The sequence below is a fragment of the Gambusia affinis genome, linkage group LG11 (genome assembly GCF_019740435.1).
Source record: "Gambusia affinis linkage group LG11, SWU_Gaff_1.0, whole genome shotgun sequence".
NCBI classification, from domain to species: domain Eukaryota; kingdom Metazoa; phylum Chordata; class Actinopteri; order Cyprinodontiformes; family Poeciliidae; genus Gambusia; species Gambusia affinis.
The window spans coordinates 15,733,341-15,751,392 of record NC_057878.1 but is presented as its reverse complement, the minus strand read 5'-3'; the positions used below and the strand labels follow the sequence as shown (position 1 = coordinate 15,751,392).

The 18,052-nt window shown below is 37.9% G+C and overlaps 2 long non-coding RNA genes across 2 annotated transcripts in view; one reads left to right on the top strand and one right to left on the bottom strand.

Moving 5' to 3' along the window:
* The window catches only part of LOC122840188, a 98,594-nt gene that overhangs the window by 57,873 nt on the left and 22,669 nt on the right, over positions 1 to 18,052 (top strand). The window lies entirely within an intron of this gene.
* Positions 9,697 to 17,954, bottom strand: LOC122840189. Its single transcript, XR_006372180.1, has 3 exons — positions 17,836 to 17,954; positions 11,119 to 11,234; positions 9,697 to 9,853 (listed from the first exon to the last, which is right to left on the bottom strand). It is a non-coding gene; the product is annotated as an uncharacterized LOC122840189 (long non-coding RNA).

Here is an 18,052-nt window from a genome sequence, read left to right as displayed (position 1 = left end):
ATATTTAAAATATTATTTTGATTTTACTAGCAATCCTGACTTGAGTCTGATGTATTTTCTGTAGAGGGAGCTAACGATTAGGGTGATGGTAAGGAGGCTTTTCAACCTCAATGACATTTAGCTTTTAGGAGATGTCTTCATCACCAATTCCAATTCCATTCCAATCAGATTTTTGCTAAAATTAAACAATTCTTGTATCTTTTTATGCTACATGATTCAAATTTGAAAGCAGATAATATATTTCCAAAACAGCTGTCTGCAAGTCTGCAATATTATGCAGTAGCAAGAGCAGCAACAGTACTGTAATAAATCTTCTTATTCTAGTCACAGAGCCTACCGTACTGACAGTTTCACTCTAATCAAAACCCAAATAAACAAACATATGTTTTTTCCCCTATTTCTTCAACACTATAAAAGCTGAATTAAGGAGAAAACCCATGGAATCTGAAATGTCAGTATGTTTAATTATTGCTAGTTATCACAATTACCTTCTCTTTGACTTAAGCATGTATGTAATAAGAATGTTCTTGAGTGCCTCAGAGAAATGTGAAAGGTCAGATGTCAGTTTTAATATGACTAGAGCGCCTCTAATGAAATGCTGTTGCAATATGTGTTGAATACGAATGCATTAATTTCTTAAATGTCTTTCATATTTGGAGGCGCCTCTTCCTTTTTAACTGGGATAATTTGACAGCAGCCCCCTGCTTTCCTCTGACAGCTTTGAAGAGCTGGGGCTCGGCACCTGCGTCCACCCAAGCATTAAACCTCAGATCCTGAACTCTCCTCACAAATGAACTGTCAGATCATTACTGCGCGTGATGCAATATAATCTGTCTCAGAATTAGCATTTGGCAAAGTCCACGCCATCTTTTTTTTTTTTTTAGCTCATCGTTTTCCTCATACATACAGCCCCTTCAGAAAGCGCTGGTTTGAATATGCATCTTCTCACATTTCCATGAGGGACCCACGGGAAGTACAGGCAGAGAGCAGCTTTCAACATTAGCATGTCAGGAGGGAAGGGTCCTCTTCGTTCAGGGTCCCTCTGCAGATGCTCTGCCTCACTTGTTCATTACAATTGCATTTCATCAGCTTGATGATGTCCACATGTCAATTGGCGGTGAGGATTTTGCACACAAAGGAGCCTCTGGGAAAAGGACTTCGCTGGCTAATCAGCTGATTATCATACCTCAAATGGGGCTGTAGTGCTCGGTTACAAAACGCCAGCCAGAAAGAACGATGGTGCAGCAGACAGGCAAGCGATGGCTGAGTCCAGATCGGGAGGCAGCGAGTGAAGCTGATTAAACATGCTCACTCTTATGAACATACATACGCATAGAGGAATACAAAGTAAGCAAACAAAACGCAACCCAAGCAGGAGACAGAAGATAGCATTAGAATATTTATTATCACAGTTTTTAAGCGGGATTTCCACTGTTGTATTTCATTATTAATATTGGTTAATGGCTTAAAAACCTCTGTAGTTGGTGGTAAGAGGTACATTTTGAGTAATATTGGCTCTCCATTGGACTAAAACAACGGCCTTTTAATCTAAGCAGCATAAAGTAGGTCAGAATTAGGAATCTAGTGGCTAGAAACGCATGGCTATTGGAATAGGCAATTTCTTCATTGATTAGCTCTGATTGGTGATAAGCCAGTCAAAAATGTGAAACAACAACACGCATAAAATCCCTAAAGTTGAAGGTCATACAAACACAGGTTGCTATGACATCGATGTGGCCTGCCTACTTTGATCCTGGGTCCAATCTTGATTTAATAAAGTCTAGTAGGACTCTGTCTTGAAATATCCATTTAGTAGAGCAAATCTGCCCACGCAGACAATCCTGAAATATCTACATGCCATTTATTATTCCAATATATTAATTGCATCTAAACTAAGAACTCCCATCATTTTTGGTCTATGAACTCATCAACCAACAAACATTGTTTTAAAAGTTTAATTAAATTTTTTTTAGTAAGTAAAGCCTTCCAGTCTGTTTTGGACACACTGATACATTGAAAAATATTGTTCTTTTAAAAAAAAATTAAATTACTTTTTTATACCAATCTGTCTCTCTATTGTCTGGTGTCTTTTTTGTGACCTGCTGTTTGGTCTCAGGTTTGACATTTGTGTAAAGATCAGAAGTGTTGTGATTAGTTGAGTGTGCAAAGGAGTTAAATCTCTGTGGAATCTGTAATGTGCTATAGCATAACAACAGACCCAGACAGCTATTTTGTTTCCTCTTCTTTTGATGAATTTTCACTGAATGACTTTTAAATAACCTTGCACACCAGAATGAGGATAATATGGTTATTTCTGTTTAAAACTTCTATCATGTAATGTGCACCACATTTGTTTCCCTTAATGTTTTCCACTTATTGGAAAAAAGTCTGAATTTTTCTAGCAATTCAGTCCAAGTTTGACTAATCTGCATATTAATTTGCAAGCTTTTTTAACTACACAGAAGTGTTGGAAATTAGTAGCTTGTGCCAACAAATCTTTTATTTCTTGTTTATAGGTTTTCATGCCACCTCATAAACAATTTTATTGTGGTGGTGACTTATTCAAGGCTTGTGTCATCAATTGGGGAAACGATTCATGAACTGCTTCCATTCCTACTGCAAAATAAGAGTCTATTGCTGTAGTGGATTGTCAAGAATAAACTACTTACCTATATCATAGTAATAGTTTACACGTTACCAGACGCAGGAGAGCCTGACTGCAACTATATAGGACTTTTGCGATTATGGCGACATCTCCAGTTTGAGAACTTGCCAAACCTTTTGTATCCTCTCGTAAATATTTTAAATATATGAAATGTCACTTAGAGAGATAAGGTGGCTCTGCTCATTCCATAATAATGAAGAATCAAGATGGAGATGCCATGCTTGCTTGCCATTACGATTTTCTGTATTACAATACAACTATAAATTCACAAAAAACTACATCTGTATTTTGTTATTGTGAATCTATTAGTGAAACAGGAAGTCAGTGACCAAACTAAATGTCCAAAAATGTAATCTTTTTAATTGTTTTATTCTTGTGAAGTTGCTAAGAAATAAAAAAAAATATAAAATAAAAAAAATATATAATATTTCAACTAAAATATTTTTTTATTTATCCACCAGAAAAAATGCGTGTCTACTGCAAGGTGAATAAATACACATTAAAACTATGACAAAATAAGATATGATAACATATGTAAATATATCTAGTATTGCAATCGCTTGACAACATATATGCTACAATTACACATACGAAAGGAATTATGAATGTTTTATCAAAAGTAGACAATATTTAGAAAAAAATGGCAATGTATCAGAATACAGGCACATGTGTTACATGTAAAGGAAAGAGAAACAGAAACATTACAGAAAAAATTTTATCAGAAGAGACCATGAGTGCATTCACACAAATATTGCACACAAGCTGATACTGCTCCGATGTATTTAGTGCTTATAGACTGAAAGGTTTTGAGACTCAGAAATAATGAAATCTTAAAGATACTGAACACAAGCTGAGGAAGGAAACCTCAGACATTATCAAATCACTACGTAGTGTCATACATAGTACACTAAAAAGTCAAAATATTAAGGACGAAGAAGAGAGATTCCTCTGATCATTGACTGTATCAAATTAATTGGATTAAAGGATTTGGAAAATGTCATAAATAATTTATATGTAACAAATCAACTCTGTATTTCTAAATCTTATAAAAACAACTTTATCATCTAAATCAGTTGTGTAGTACATCATGGTTTTTACAACATTCATGAGATCCTTTTCATTGTAGCAGCTGTGCAGGAATGTCTTTTTTTGTTACGAGCTTCTGGTGTTTGAATGGAGATCAGCAGCCACACAGAGTTGAAGTGAAGTCACAAGTGACCTGGAAGCCCAATTATAAAGTCTGCAATCTGCATTGTTCTTGGAGCGAAAAACAATCAATGTGCTGAAGGCATATCCCCATCAGAAGACCTAATGATGTCTTTCTGGACCACAGCCTTGCACACTGCATAGTAATCTTCTGCTAATTAGGTTTATAATGCCTAGGCAGGCCTCCGCATCAGCACTATTCCAGGGAGGACAGCCAACTTATTTATTTATCTTAGACTGGCTTATTGTTATAGTGGGTATAATTAAAGCAAAATTATTGAGCTTATTGGAATCAGTGGTGCACAGTGCAAGTGTGCACACTTTGGATGCGTTTTTTAATCATCAGCTCACCCTAACTTACATGCAAAAACGCATTTTATTAGCAAAACAAAGGATCACAGAGAGACACCACTTTGAGCAAATTGTTTTAATATGCAATTTAAATATCTTTCTGCTGCATACCTGTTAAAGTATCACTCGTACTCCACGTATTCAAGACAACTGACCTTTACCTAAAGGTGTGTCACGTTAAACCACCAGATTCATCGCTTTAGTCAAGTGATCCACAGAGAAAAACTCACTGAAAATGTACCATCCTCCACATCTATTGGCAGCCAATATGGTGGGTGGGGATCATTTTTACCAAGAGCAATTTAAAGAGACCAATTAATCTAGCAGTCATATTTTTGGACTGTGGGAGGACACTGGAGTGGAGAACTCACATCTACGGGGAGAACATGCAAACTCCATCCAGAAAGACCCCAATTGGGACCTTCCTGTTGCAAGGCAACACCACTGCGTTGCCAAGTCGCCCTGCCATGTTCCCAGTCATTTAAAATGTTGATTTATTGCTGTCTGGACTAGTGGATAAGACTCAGAATGTCAGCTTTCTTTGTAGCTCTTTGTTGACTTAGAACTAATATCATACATCTTTATATAAAAAGCATGTTCTGTTTTTCAAGAGTGGCTAGGAGGAGTGCAGGGAGTCTTGATAACTAAAGGTTACTGGATAGTAACTATTAATCATCAAATGTTATAATCAATCTTTAGAAATTGTTTGGGGCAAACATAATTTTGATGTGGTTACAATAATCTTCCATTTTCCCCCAAACTGAATAAACACACTGGAATTTTTTTAAAAGATATCATGCTAAAGAAAACAAAAGCTGAATTTATGTTAAGACTTTATCTAGGGTGCTATAAGTGTGGATTAAATGACATATTTAAATGATCATGTGAAATGAAGAGTTTGTGAGTCTACTTTCTGTGTCAAAGCAGCTCTGACCCATCAGGGCCTGAACATGGCGTCCTGTGGTGTTTGGCACAGGGACATTGGCAGCAGACCCCGTTAGGCTGCAGAATGTAACCTCCTTGGATTGGGATTGGAATGTAAAACTAAACATAAACTCAACAGAATGAAAAATTTGTGACTTTAGTGATCAGATGAGTGCTTTTATTGTCTTCTCTGGGCTGCTCACATAAACGTTTTTGTGGCGATTCGGGGAGAAATAAACTTTCACTAGAGATATTATTTGGCGAATAGGGTTTTGATATACATAATCGTCATGTTTTATCACTTTGGGAAGAAGCTGGAATACCTGAAGATAATCCAGGCATCACAAGGAAATCACGCAAGATACATGCAGAAGCCTCAAGCACACAATCTGAACTCATTAGATTCTTGGACTGCACCACATAGCAGCTTTGTTTGCACATCGATAAATAATTCTTAAATATTTTCAAAGTTCCATTTTTTAACAATAACCTAATTATTACATGTAAGTGGATAAAACAAGATCATAATTAGTACTGGTGGAAAGTGTCTTACAGAAACTGTTAAGGATATTGTGCTGAAAAAGTCTAAATTATAAACAACTAATATTGAGGTGTATCATTGCAATGATGCTGTTAGCTTCACTCAGAAAACTCAAAACTTTCTTTTCATGGAACTTGCTGTTGGTCTTTGTGTCTTCTCTGAGAGGTTAGTAGCTGTCCACCTTTTCCTGGCAGACTGTTAACTGACAAGCTTCGAGCATTTGGCAAGATGTTATCCAGCAGCAGAGCTCATCTAAAGCTCTGACAGCACACAGCACCTGCCAAAAGGATCTTCATACCTCCACTATCTGCCGTGAGTGAGCAATGCTCTCCACTGAGGGAGCTGTTTCAGTCTCCCTCATGTTGGGATTTTTCGACTTGTTCCTGTGTTTCTTTTGTCTTTGATTGGACAGAGGAAAGTCTGGAGATACTTTCATGGATAATGAGACACTGGACAGAGGTTTTTATTTGTTTCCCAAGCTAAGATCTCCATCTCTCTCTTGGCAGATGGTCTGAGTCCAAAATGGCAAACTGTGATCGTTGTTTTCCTACTAACTGTTTGGAAATTTTCACAACTATTTAGTAACATTTTGAACACCCAGAACAAAAGAAAGTAAAAAGACTTACCTCTGCACTTTTAGGTGCCAATTTAATCATCAAAGTGTTTCTTTTCTTTTTGTACTGATGCAATCTAGACACAGCTGAGAAGGTAGATGAGAAGACTTTAATTTGCTTCCCTTTCTGCTTCAGTGGCTTCGAACTCAAGGTCTTGTGTCTAATGCAATCGTGACCATAAGAGATAAGCCTGCATAAGTCCTCAAAGCTAGCTTCAATGCATCTAAGATTACAACATCTTCTCTGTCTGGACGTTCAGCTGCAGTGGAGATGACCCTGGCCTTGGCGACAGGACAGCTGGACATAAAAGTCCCTGAGAATCCGTGCTCTTCCTCATGAAAGCGTGTGCCATAATTAGAGCCATAATGGCAACTGAATATAGTGCAGGTTAATGAAACTGTGTCTGTGAGGGAACTAGGGGCTTTTGGGTAAAGAAAACAGCGGGGTTCTGCCACAAGCTCGATGATGGCAATTTGCCGAGTGAGTTATGTTCTGTATCCAAGGATGCAGCGAGCACCAGGAGCATGTTTTGTTCTTAAATAGGGTATAGTTTCCCATTTCCCACCCATTAATATGCATAGAACGGCTAATGAGGCTGAACCAACTAAGATAATAAGATTCTGAGGCTGCAACATTGCTGACTGCATTAATGGTGTATGACTTTGGGGTTGGGCATTTGTCTCAGGATGCCTTTGGACATAAGCACATAATGGAAACTTAAAGTTGTTTTCTGCAGCAAAGGAATGCAGAGAAATTCATAAAGAGTCCGTAAGGATTTTGTTGAAAAACATGCCTTTATCCTATGGCACCATTTTTTAATTTAATCTTTATGATCTTCTTCTTAAATGGAAAGATTATAAGAATACTGCTAATGACTCTTAGTCTATTTACAATTGATCAAACTAAGATCTTTTAACTGAAGAGTTGATTAGAGTAAACAAAATACATAAACAAAACATAAAAACAAAGATATTAACTCTAGCTCAACTCTGGAAACTGCTAGTACTATGAAAATACACAATGCTATGAGTAATGGATTGTAAACTATCGGTTCTGGCCCATTTAGTGAAATGCCTAGGCACTTCCTCTGTGCACCTATTTAATCTTTCCAAAGATTAAATAGGTGCCAATTTAATCTTTGATGATAAAATTGGCACCTAAAAGTGCAGAGATAAGTCTTTTTACTTTCTTTTGTTCTGGGCGTTCAAAATGTTACTAAATAGTTTGAAGTTACAAACTAATGTTGAACATTCATCTGGGTGGAACACCAAAAACCTTGTGAAGCTTTACAAAAATTGATAAAATAATTTTTAAAACGATGTAAGCTAAAACACAACCGAATCTCTACAGGTTCATCAGTCTTGATTCTGACCTCGCTGTGTTCTGTGCGCTACAATCATCATGGTTGCCTAATTGTTTGCAAATGTGACTCACTCACATGACAAAACACAAGGTGTCACTGTTGAGAACATAATGCCCTTAAAGAGAACCAGAAGAAGAAGAATTACCAGAAACATTAAACACATTTAAACTTAAATTTGCACGATCAACATAATGTTTTAAAATCAGTATTCAAGGTAATACTGCTGAGCTGCCTAACCCTAATATGAATGATGATAATGTTCTTTTTGTCTATCATTGAATGACCTTGCTAGTGTCAGCACAGGCTTACTGTTGAATACAGAAATTAAACATTGATCTCAGTCTAACAGCTTGTATCTAAACCTGCAGGGAGAGTGGCTGTGGAGGTTGTCTGGAGGTGTATTGGCAGACTGTGGGATCTTATTAAACATAGCTATAAATACAAAGAAGTGTAACGTCCTCCAGGAGGGAAAAGCCCTGTGATTTCTGCCCTCTTCCTGTCAGCAGTTTTCTGCAGGCGTGTATTAGCGTTGTCTCCTCTGTAAATAATGCGTCCTCATTCAGTCACAGTGAAGAGAAAGAGCATTTGACTACAATGGGCTATTATTGGCCATAATAAGGATGAAGCAGACTCTCAGGAGAGACTGGGAGTCCTGTGAACTGGAAATGTCTGCTGTTCATCACAGCATTTTACAGCCAACGTTTTCTGTGCAAGAGCAGCATCACTGCCCCAGGATAGTCTGCACTGATGCCTCACTTCATTTACACAGAGCAGTTTTGCTTCTGCCTGACCAGAAACTGCTGTTGGGTGTTGAAAAAAAAACTAGACAACACGATTAGAGTAGAGCACCTCCCCCCCCGAACATCTTCCAAGAAAGGAAGCATTTCTGCCTTCCTCAAAATCTGACCAATTCCTCTTTAATAATGAGGATACTCATCTCTGTTCTTCCTCCAGCTGAATACTGTTGTTTGGATTCCTCCACCATTTACTCTCTGCTTCCCACAGAAGTGCATTGGAATGAAAACAATGCTGAAAAGGTCATTTATTTTATAAATTCTTTAAAAAAAATAAATAAAACTAATTTATTATATAAATTCAATATACACAGAACTATATAATTTAGAAATGTATTAGCTGATAATGGTTTACAGCTACTGAAGACCCAAAAGTTTGGTTTCTCAGAAACTGTGAATATTATATAGGGCCAATAAAAAAATGTATATAGGACTGTTAAGTTTTATTATGACATACAATGGAGAAGCTTGTTGATTTGACAGTTGTCCAGGAGACAGTCATTGATAACTTCCTAAAAGGTTATAATAAAGGATGCTGATTACCTCCAAACACAAGATGCAAACATAAAATGATAAGTTAAGTGGAAAGAAAAAGTGCTTCAAAAGGAGCCTGATAACAGGGATAATTTTAGCTCTACGAAGACTATAAAGCAAATTCAATTCAAGTGTTTTGATGCATTTTTCATTTCAAGGTTTCATTTCAAATGTGTCTGAAGACTGAACCAAGCAAAAATTCCACATTACTAAAGTTCTGTTATAACGTTTTCTAAGTGAGTCTTGATTGAGAGACCACAGTCAACACAACCTAATTTTAGGGCATTTCATGTTTCTGCTTACAGTAGGCTGGCCATCTGTATTTAAAATGTTATATTTTTGTTATTTAATGTAATATCCAAACAGTTTTTGAAACAGAACTTCAGGTATTAACAGAAACATTTGCTTTAGGTACATCACCGACTCACCTATCACCTAAGTCTCCATATATGTGACATTTCTTTGTATAGTAATACAAAGAAATGCATATACATGTATAGAAATATATATGCGTGGGCGTGTGTGTACATGTTTTTACGTACAACACTCCTCCACAGCACCCTCTTAAGTTACAGTTTATATTTTTTCCTCCCTGCTTCCTTCTTTGAAGGACCCCCCCTCCAACCACAAACTCCCTCCTCTGTACCCCCGCCCCCACCCACCATGCTGACCCTCCTCTCTCCACAGCCATGCCTGGACCCGTCTCTCTGGTGTGGGGCCTTAGCTGTCAGGCCCTCTCCTGTGAGCGCGGCTGCTGTGATTTCCTCTGGGCCATCAGGTGGGCTGCTGCTAACTAGCCAAGCCTGAGACAGGGTGACCTCAAGCCTCAACATGATGGGTCTGAATCAACAATGTGTTCGCCTAAACAGGGGAGGGAGAGACCAAACAACTTAGAGGGCTGCCTGCCAGAAAAGTAAATCAACATCGCTGCCTGTCAAACGTTTCCTCTTGCAAAAATGTTTACGTGCAAGTAAGCATTTAATTCCTTTTCCCTAAACGTTGCGACAGGGTCTAAATGATGCCTTTTAAATCTATACTAAACGCTTTCCATTTGGATGTGTTTACTGCAGTGGTGCCTCACAGAAGGTGTATTGTAAATCAACCGAATGCTGCATGAACTGTCATTATAGTGATCATTAACACTCGTGATATCATCAGCGCATGGCAGATACTTAATTATCGGATCCCTTCTTCTGTTTCAGGGGCCCTGGTGTATTCTACTTTTTCAGAACAATTTCTGATGTCTGCAAAATCCATACAGGCTGTCTGATTAGAACAAGCTCGGCTTAATGAGTTTCTCCTGTGCCACCGTTTTCAGATGGATCTCATTAAGGGTAATCATACTGTAGTATGAGTTCTAGGAGGACTTTCAGCACAGACCAAGGGTATCTAAATTGATTTTCCTTCTTCAAATCTGGTATTTAACAGGTGTGATGCAGTTGGTCACAGGAAAAATTGTCATTTTAGTCAGCAGACATGAGGAGTGATCAAGTAAATCTTTCTGTCAAACTCCACTGTGCTGTGACTGTACAGAGCATTTGCCAGCATTTAGGTAATAATCAAATTTAATGATGGCATTACTGAGTAGCTGAGGCTTGATGCAGTCTCTCTTGTCTCTCCTGGGTCCTTCTCAGCTCCTCAAAATGTTCCAAACTTTTCCTCTTCCACAATTCCCCAGAGCTAGCCTCCCATCATATCTGAAATGCGCTTACAGCAGTGGCCGTCTTTTGCTTGAGAGCTCTTTGCCTTATGCTTCCATCAGAGGAGACTGAGTCTCACAGATGCACTGCTTAACAATGCCATCCCCTGCTCCCATCAGAGGGGGGAAGGTTACGGAGCTGCGCCCCGCAGAATAAGGGGGGCAGGTCCCCTGTGATTGGCGAGAGCTGAACATCGATGCCAGCTTCCATCTGTCATGATAGCCTATCTCTGAACCTTCAATCTGTCAAAAGCTTGCTGCCTAGTTGAAGGCTCCGGGAGATTTGGTGTGCTAAACAGATTTGACAACAGGCATTATCACTGTGAGGGGGCCAGCGAAAAACGCTATCAACGTGTTAATTGTGGCTGGAGATGTAAGCTGTCACTTCTCATCTTATTTAACACTTGCTTTGCCAATATCCTCTCACCTCATTTTCGTCGAGCCACTAAACATATGGATATGTTTACGTGGGCACTCTCAGCTGTAGAACAGTAGTGTCTTCTTTAAGAGTCCCGCTGCATAAGCCAGAATCTCCCGTATAGCCTTGATGGGTACAAAGTGGGAGAAAAGGGCAACATTTAAAAGAGCAACTTTAATGTTTGGATTTTTCCATCTGGCCTTCAACACCTTAAAGTGTTCAACGTTGCCTCAGAAGAACTAAATAAAGCCATAAACAAATAAAAATTAATGACTGCTCACTTTTGTGACATTGTGTGAAAACACCAGCAAAAAGCTTAAGTTCAATAAAACAGGGCAGAAAAACAGCACAGTATGTCAAAATATTACCAAAAGATTATTTTTAGAAACTTTTAAAGAAAAGGCCAAGGTTTTTCTCCGACTTTCATCTCAAATTTCCAAATCAAGTAATTTTAGGATTGATTTCGTTTTTACCATAGTAGATATTCAGGATGTACAACTTTGGTGTTGCACAATCAATGTGCAACACACATTGCTCAGCTTAAGCTTCTACCAGCAATCTGAGATGTGGAAGTTGTTACTGAAGGAATTGAAAAGCAATTGTTATCTTTCAGTGAAGTGTTTAAAATAAAGTCAGTGGAGGTTCACAGATGAGAGAAAATCTTCTAAACGGAATCTATTTTTTCTGTTTTGAAACATGTCTGGGTTACTTAGGCTGCGAGAGAGCGAGAGAAAGCAAGACCAAAGACCAATCAGACCCTGATCAAAAATTGCCAGAAGAATTGTACATTTATCTATTATTTATTTCTTCCTGAATTAAAGTAAATAAAAATATCAGGTTCATATATTAGAGATTTTCTCTTAATTATGTAGATTTTGATCAACAATAAAAGGTTATGACTATTAATAAAATTGATTTTTGTTTGTATTTTCCTTCTCTCTGAGATCTCTCAGAAAAGTTAAGCCTCCTCCTATCATCGCTAATTGATTATTCTCTATCAAAGCACCTAATTATTTGTGAGTTGTAGCGATCAGCCCTATTATTTGTGGGCTTTCCCCCTGACAGGCCTTTAATGGTGATGGTTGGTTTAACCCCCGGGCCTTGCTAATAGGATTTAGCAGCAGGTGACTGGTAACACAGACACACACACCCTCTCTAACCCCTTCACCCTGAGGAATATCAGACCCTCCCACTGCCTGTTCAGTGAAAGGGCACACAAACACAGCTCTAATTCAGCCTCGTCATTCATCGCATCTATATAGCAGCAGGGCAAGACTGTGGTGTCACTGGTGGATCTCCTCCTTTTTTTAAGCAAAAAAAAAAGAAGAAAGGTTTCTGTGGAGTCAGGATATGTAAGGCAGCAACGTTTGCAAAAGCTGATGCAAATAAAGCTGCAGCAGACGCAACGCCATCTTGGAGATGACAGACGCCAGCCAGACGAAGAGGCCACAACCCTGACACCCTGGTTGCTTCCTGACATTGATTGTTGTTGCAAGCACAGTATGTTGCAGTCTCTTCTATACAGGATTATAGAGGTTGCTGACACTATTTTTTAGGTTGAATGTTTATGAAAGAATAGATCTAAATTACTACGCTGGATTAAACAGAAACCCATTGTTTTAGAGATGTTCTCCTTTCTGTCTGACTAAGAGTGCTGTCAGAGCTGCTAGTTTATCCAGGTAAAGGCCTTGGTGTCGCAATAATGCCCCTGTCCATCAGGATCACAGCTGCGAACAGATTCAGGGTCACTCTCGCAGCTTTTATCACTTTATTTGGTGTCCATTCTTCCACTGCCTGCAGACAGCCACAAAGGCCATTCATTTTTAGCCCTATGCCAATGGTGAGGAAGAGTAGCAGAAGCAGGAGGTGGAGTCCCTGACTGGAGGAAGAGGGGGGAGAAAGTAACGTGAGGAGAACAGGACAATGAGGAGCAGGGAGGGGTTGGGCCTGTTATCCTGGTAATTAAGGACAGAGTAGTTTCCACACTGGGTGTGCGGACAGGATGTGGCAAATTACTGGAATCTTTGCGGAGAAAAGCTGCTCCCTTTCTACTCCGTCCGTTCTCAGGGGACCTCATCATCTTCTCTAACAGTCAGGATGGGATTTTGTACCCTGTATTCCCTCACCTTCTCCTTACCTCTTTCTGTCTCTTCTCTCTGCTCCTCTTTCCTTCCTCTGTCACCCTAAAATGTACCTCAGACTTTGTAAGTAATGTTGCAGCATAAGAAACAGGTGACTTAGTAAAAAACCTTAGCAGATATTTGTGCAAATAGTTTTTTTTTTTTATTGTTTTTTTTACCGCATGCCTTCAACATAACCCACACTGTCATGTTTGGAAAATGAGAATGATTTCAGCTAGCAAATTATTCATGCAAATTATACAGATTAGACAGATTTTGATAATTAACTGTATGTTTCTGAAGGTAATTCCCCTGATACAGAAAGCTGAAAAGAGAAACAAACAAACTGTAAACGACACATTTTTCTGTCTTTCAGAGAAGTGTTGGTGAGACTGTTTGAAATAGTTTGGTATGTTAGATTGGTTCAGATCCTCCTTTGCAGCATGGAACTACTTTGTTGTTCTCAGATTTATATTTGCCATATTACAGAAAGAGTACATGTGGGGTTCCTCAAGGCTTTATTCTCGGGTCACTCAGTGGAGGTAGCATTCAGTTTCTCTGGAGCCAACTACCAAAAATCTAGAATGTGCAGAAACAGTTGGATCTAGATTGACAACATTGTGAATCTAGATCCTAGTTTCAGCATCTTTCCGATGCTGAATTTCTGCATTACAACATCACCATGTCAAATTTCTTGTATGTAAAAATACTTGACCAATAGATTTGATACTGAATCTGATTCTATGAAGTATAAAGATATCTTAATCTGTTCACCTTTATCATGGCATAGTCATATACGTCTCTTAATGTGATACTTAGATGTTGCTGGGATTTTTTAAAATATATGTCTTATCTTTATTTTTCCTTTTTCTTGTTTCTTAATTTTCCAGTATCTTTGAATTACCTTGCCTATTAACTGAACTATGCAAATAAGCTGGACTTGCATTGAGATGGAGAGTGAAACGAAGATTTCCTTCTCTTGACATTTTGCTCCAGGCTAGAGACCTCAGGTGGGGCAGAGGAAGCGGTCGCCCTCACAGCAACACAATCCGGCAGCCAGCAGCAGCCGCCGCATGGCAAAGACAGCTAGGGAACACTCTGGGGCTTAAAAGTACCCAAAGCATCCTGGGTAATTAGCCATTACAGCGCTGTCACAGAGGGTTCTGCAGTCAATACAGAGATAATTTGGGCAATGGTGAATGACAGTGCTGTCCAGGCTTTTGGGATGATCAAGGACAGATCCAGCTGCACCAGGCATCTGTCAGGCCCATGAATCACTCCTCCAGCCAGCAGCTGGGTGAGTGGAGCAGAGAGAATCATTGGAGAAGCATGTGCAGACACACAAATAAACATGTTCCCGCTCTCTCCTCTCGCCACACCGGGAAATGGCTATTAAAGGTCTGCCGTTACAGAGCACCGAGTGGAAAAGGCTTGTTACCTTCAGTGGCAAATGAATGACATTGGGAATAAGGTGAGGGATAAAAGTCGGACCGAGGGGACATTTTTCACAGTTATTTCAGCTGTATGGTGAAAACAGAGGAATGCAGCTGGCATGCAAAATCCCATCATTTACTTTTTCACATTTCACCCTCTAGATATTAAGTAAACCTTACATCTTATCAATATGTAGACATTTTATTGTGACGTCAGAAAACGGCATAGTACGAGAACAGTAGACACTGATTACTGCAATAGATTTGAGTTTGTCTGCCGCAGCATTTGTTTGGACACAGCAGCATTCAGCAAGTACTGAATATTTAATGCATTGTAAATTTGTGCTCAGTTCTGGTGATCAAATTCAATCAAACATTATTTTTAGCTCCACATACAAGAAAACAATAATTTTAATATTTTGTATGTTGGAGAATGCAGTTACATTTTCTAATTAGATGCCAAAAATAATAAATTTTGCTAAAAAAAATTTTTTTTCTCCTTGTTCCTACCGAAATAAGACTCATATCAATGAGATTATGTTTGCTTTCTAATTTTATTATTATTATTATTATTATTATTATTATTATTATTATTATTATTATTATTATTATTATTATTATTATTATTATTATTATTATTATTATTTTCATACCATAGTAAGTTTGTAATAAAGAAGTTTATTCACTTATTATACATAATACAAAATAAATATCAGAATCCTCCTTAACCCATTATTCAAAGATGTAAATGGTCTCTCCTTTGAAGGATGAATGTCTTTTTTTAAGTGTTGTCAATTGCAGCAATTAGTCAAAGAATTAAGGGAAGTAAATAAAAGCTCACATTTTCTGTTTTAATGTATACAGTTAGCAGGGGACATCTGATTTTTTAGAGTTTGACCTACTGATTATCTATCAAAGGTAATCAAGGCAAAAAAATCTAATTTTGATCATTGACTAAGTGATTAGTGCATTGCTATTTTACACAGCAATAGTTAAAAATGTCATTTAATTGTATTTAGAATTTAGTGCAATAGTATTATGAAAAGAAACAATAATCATATTTTTAGCTCAGCTGTTTTCTTCAACCTCACATTGTGGTTAAATAATTAAATATTGTGGTTTTTCATCTGGCCATCTGTTGCTTTGTATCTCATACTCCCGCCACATTATTACATATCTGTTTTGAGTTTTAGTAATGTGATGATGTGTGGCTTTAAGCACGTAACCTTTTAGCAGTCGCCTTTCTATGCCTCCAATACCAAACCACACAATTTGGTCTCCAGTTACTGTCACACATTTTCAGGACCTGTAAGTGGTTGTCAAAACTTAAAGACGCCGTGTTTATCACACTCCTGAGAAACGTCTCTGGGTGCTAGTCAAATGTTACAGGAAGGATGTAACATCTGTGGTGTTACACTGTACACTACTCTGACACTTTGTTTACACTGATGAAGATTGCACGGCCTGGAAATGCTTGGAGTGACTCCACTGGCACAGTACTCTAACCTTTTGATTAATACAGCTAAATATTTTTTTTAACTTTTTTTTTTACCAAAGAGGGACACAAAGATATGCATAACCACTGAACCTTCACAATTAGATAGATAGACCACTATCATGTATGAAAGATTAAAAATAAGCACAGATGTTGACCCCACTGCAAAAAGTAACTTATTCTTTCAATACACCACACACTGGTTCCAGTGTTATACTATTTATCCCAGTACACAGACTATACAGAATACACAACATATAGAAGAGATAGGACTTCATAAAATTTATTTCTCCACATTTAGACCCTCATAATTTCAAGGACTGTTTAGATAAGAAACAGTGTAGTAAGATTTTTGAAAGAACTATAAAGCCATGTTCAAGGTAAGGAAATAAAAATGGCTTTGCTTCCTTTAGTGTCTCACCTAACCTATCCTCTTAGTTTTTGTTAATGTAATTTTAAGTGAAGGAGAGAGCTGATTTTACTGTGTCTAAATAATCATGACGGGTTTCTGATCGACAAATATGCCAAAAATGCTTTAAATCAAAACAGAAAAGCAACAAATATTGAAACATTTTCTAAAAGATAATTAATGATTGTAATTATAATTATTATTAGCCTGCATTCCGCTGGTTAACTTGCACCGTATCTTGGTTAGCTCTAAAACATCGTCACACTAGTAAATGTAATGGGTGCTCATTTAGTGTCCGTTTATGCTATTTATGTTTTTTGGGACTCAAAACATTTTGAACGTGAAAATGTATTTGTATTGCCTCTAAGCGAGTAACTAGTCTGCTTTTAGCACAATTGAAAGCTTCCAGAGACAGAAAACAGAAGTGCTTAAGTTACTTACTTTGGCATCTCATCGCAAAGACTTTATACAACAAGAACAATGTATCATAAAAAGGTTAGCAATTTTAAACCACAACTTTTAAAAACCTTGGCATACCTAGACTGAAGTGCGCCATTAATCTTATGGGATTGGATGTACTTCATACTGCATCATTCATACTGGTCTTAACTCAATGCCATTCTTTCAAAACTGTGTGGAAAGGTTAGGTAAATGAGTGTCTGTAATAAACATATAAATGAGACATCATAATAATAGAAAGTGGCGACCTGAATGCAACCCTGGACAAGCAGCTCCTTCTAGCTAAGTCCATTAAGTCTTCCTTCAATATGCTGTCGACATACCCCCAATCCCAAGGCTCCATATTGGTGCTCTCTCCTTCTCATGCCACCCTTGGCAACTGTCTATGTTGCCCATATCAAAAATGATCTCTTATAATAGATCTTGGTTGAATATGTATTTCACAGTGTCAGCATACACTTAATATATCTAATTTCTTTTCAGCTGATTATATTAAATGTACAGAAAGTGTTTTAGAAAATGAAAGCCTCCTGACTTTAATATAATCACTATGATTCATCCAAGAGTGGAATTAACTTCATGATAGTCAGTGAATGTACCTATCTATCTTTATATAGTGAATTCAAAGATGCACAGCACTGACAGTCAATTAAAAATGAAAGATAGTCCGCACCGTCCTTCCAGGAATTTTCACTTCCACATGTGTACAATAAATGCCTGCCATGATTTTGCATCAGTTCTGCCATTTAATCTGTCTGTTCTTTTCTCTTTTTTCCCTTATGCAGATAAAAATGACATCTGAATGCTTACCTGCTTCTTAGTAGTACTAGTGGCTTCTTGTATGGTAGCGTTTTACTATTCCTAAGGGATCCGTTAGTGCATATGTGTCTATAAAGGGAATTTACAGAGAGCAAAGTGAAGATGTTATGTCGATCATTTGCTGCGCCAGAATGTTTTCCTTCAAACTGTTTTTTAAATGCTGTGTTCCTCCCCATTATTTTTCCATTGAGAAAGATCTAAATGCTCT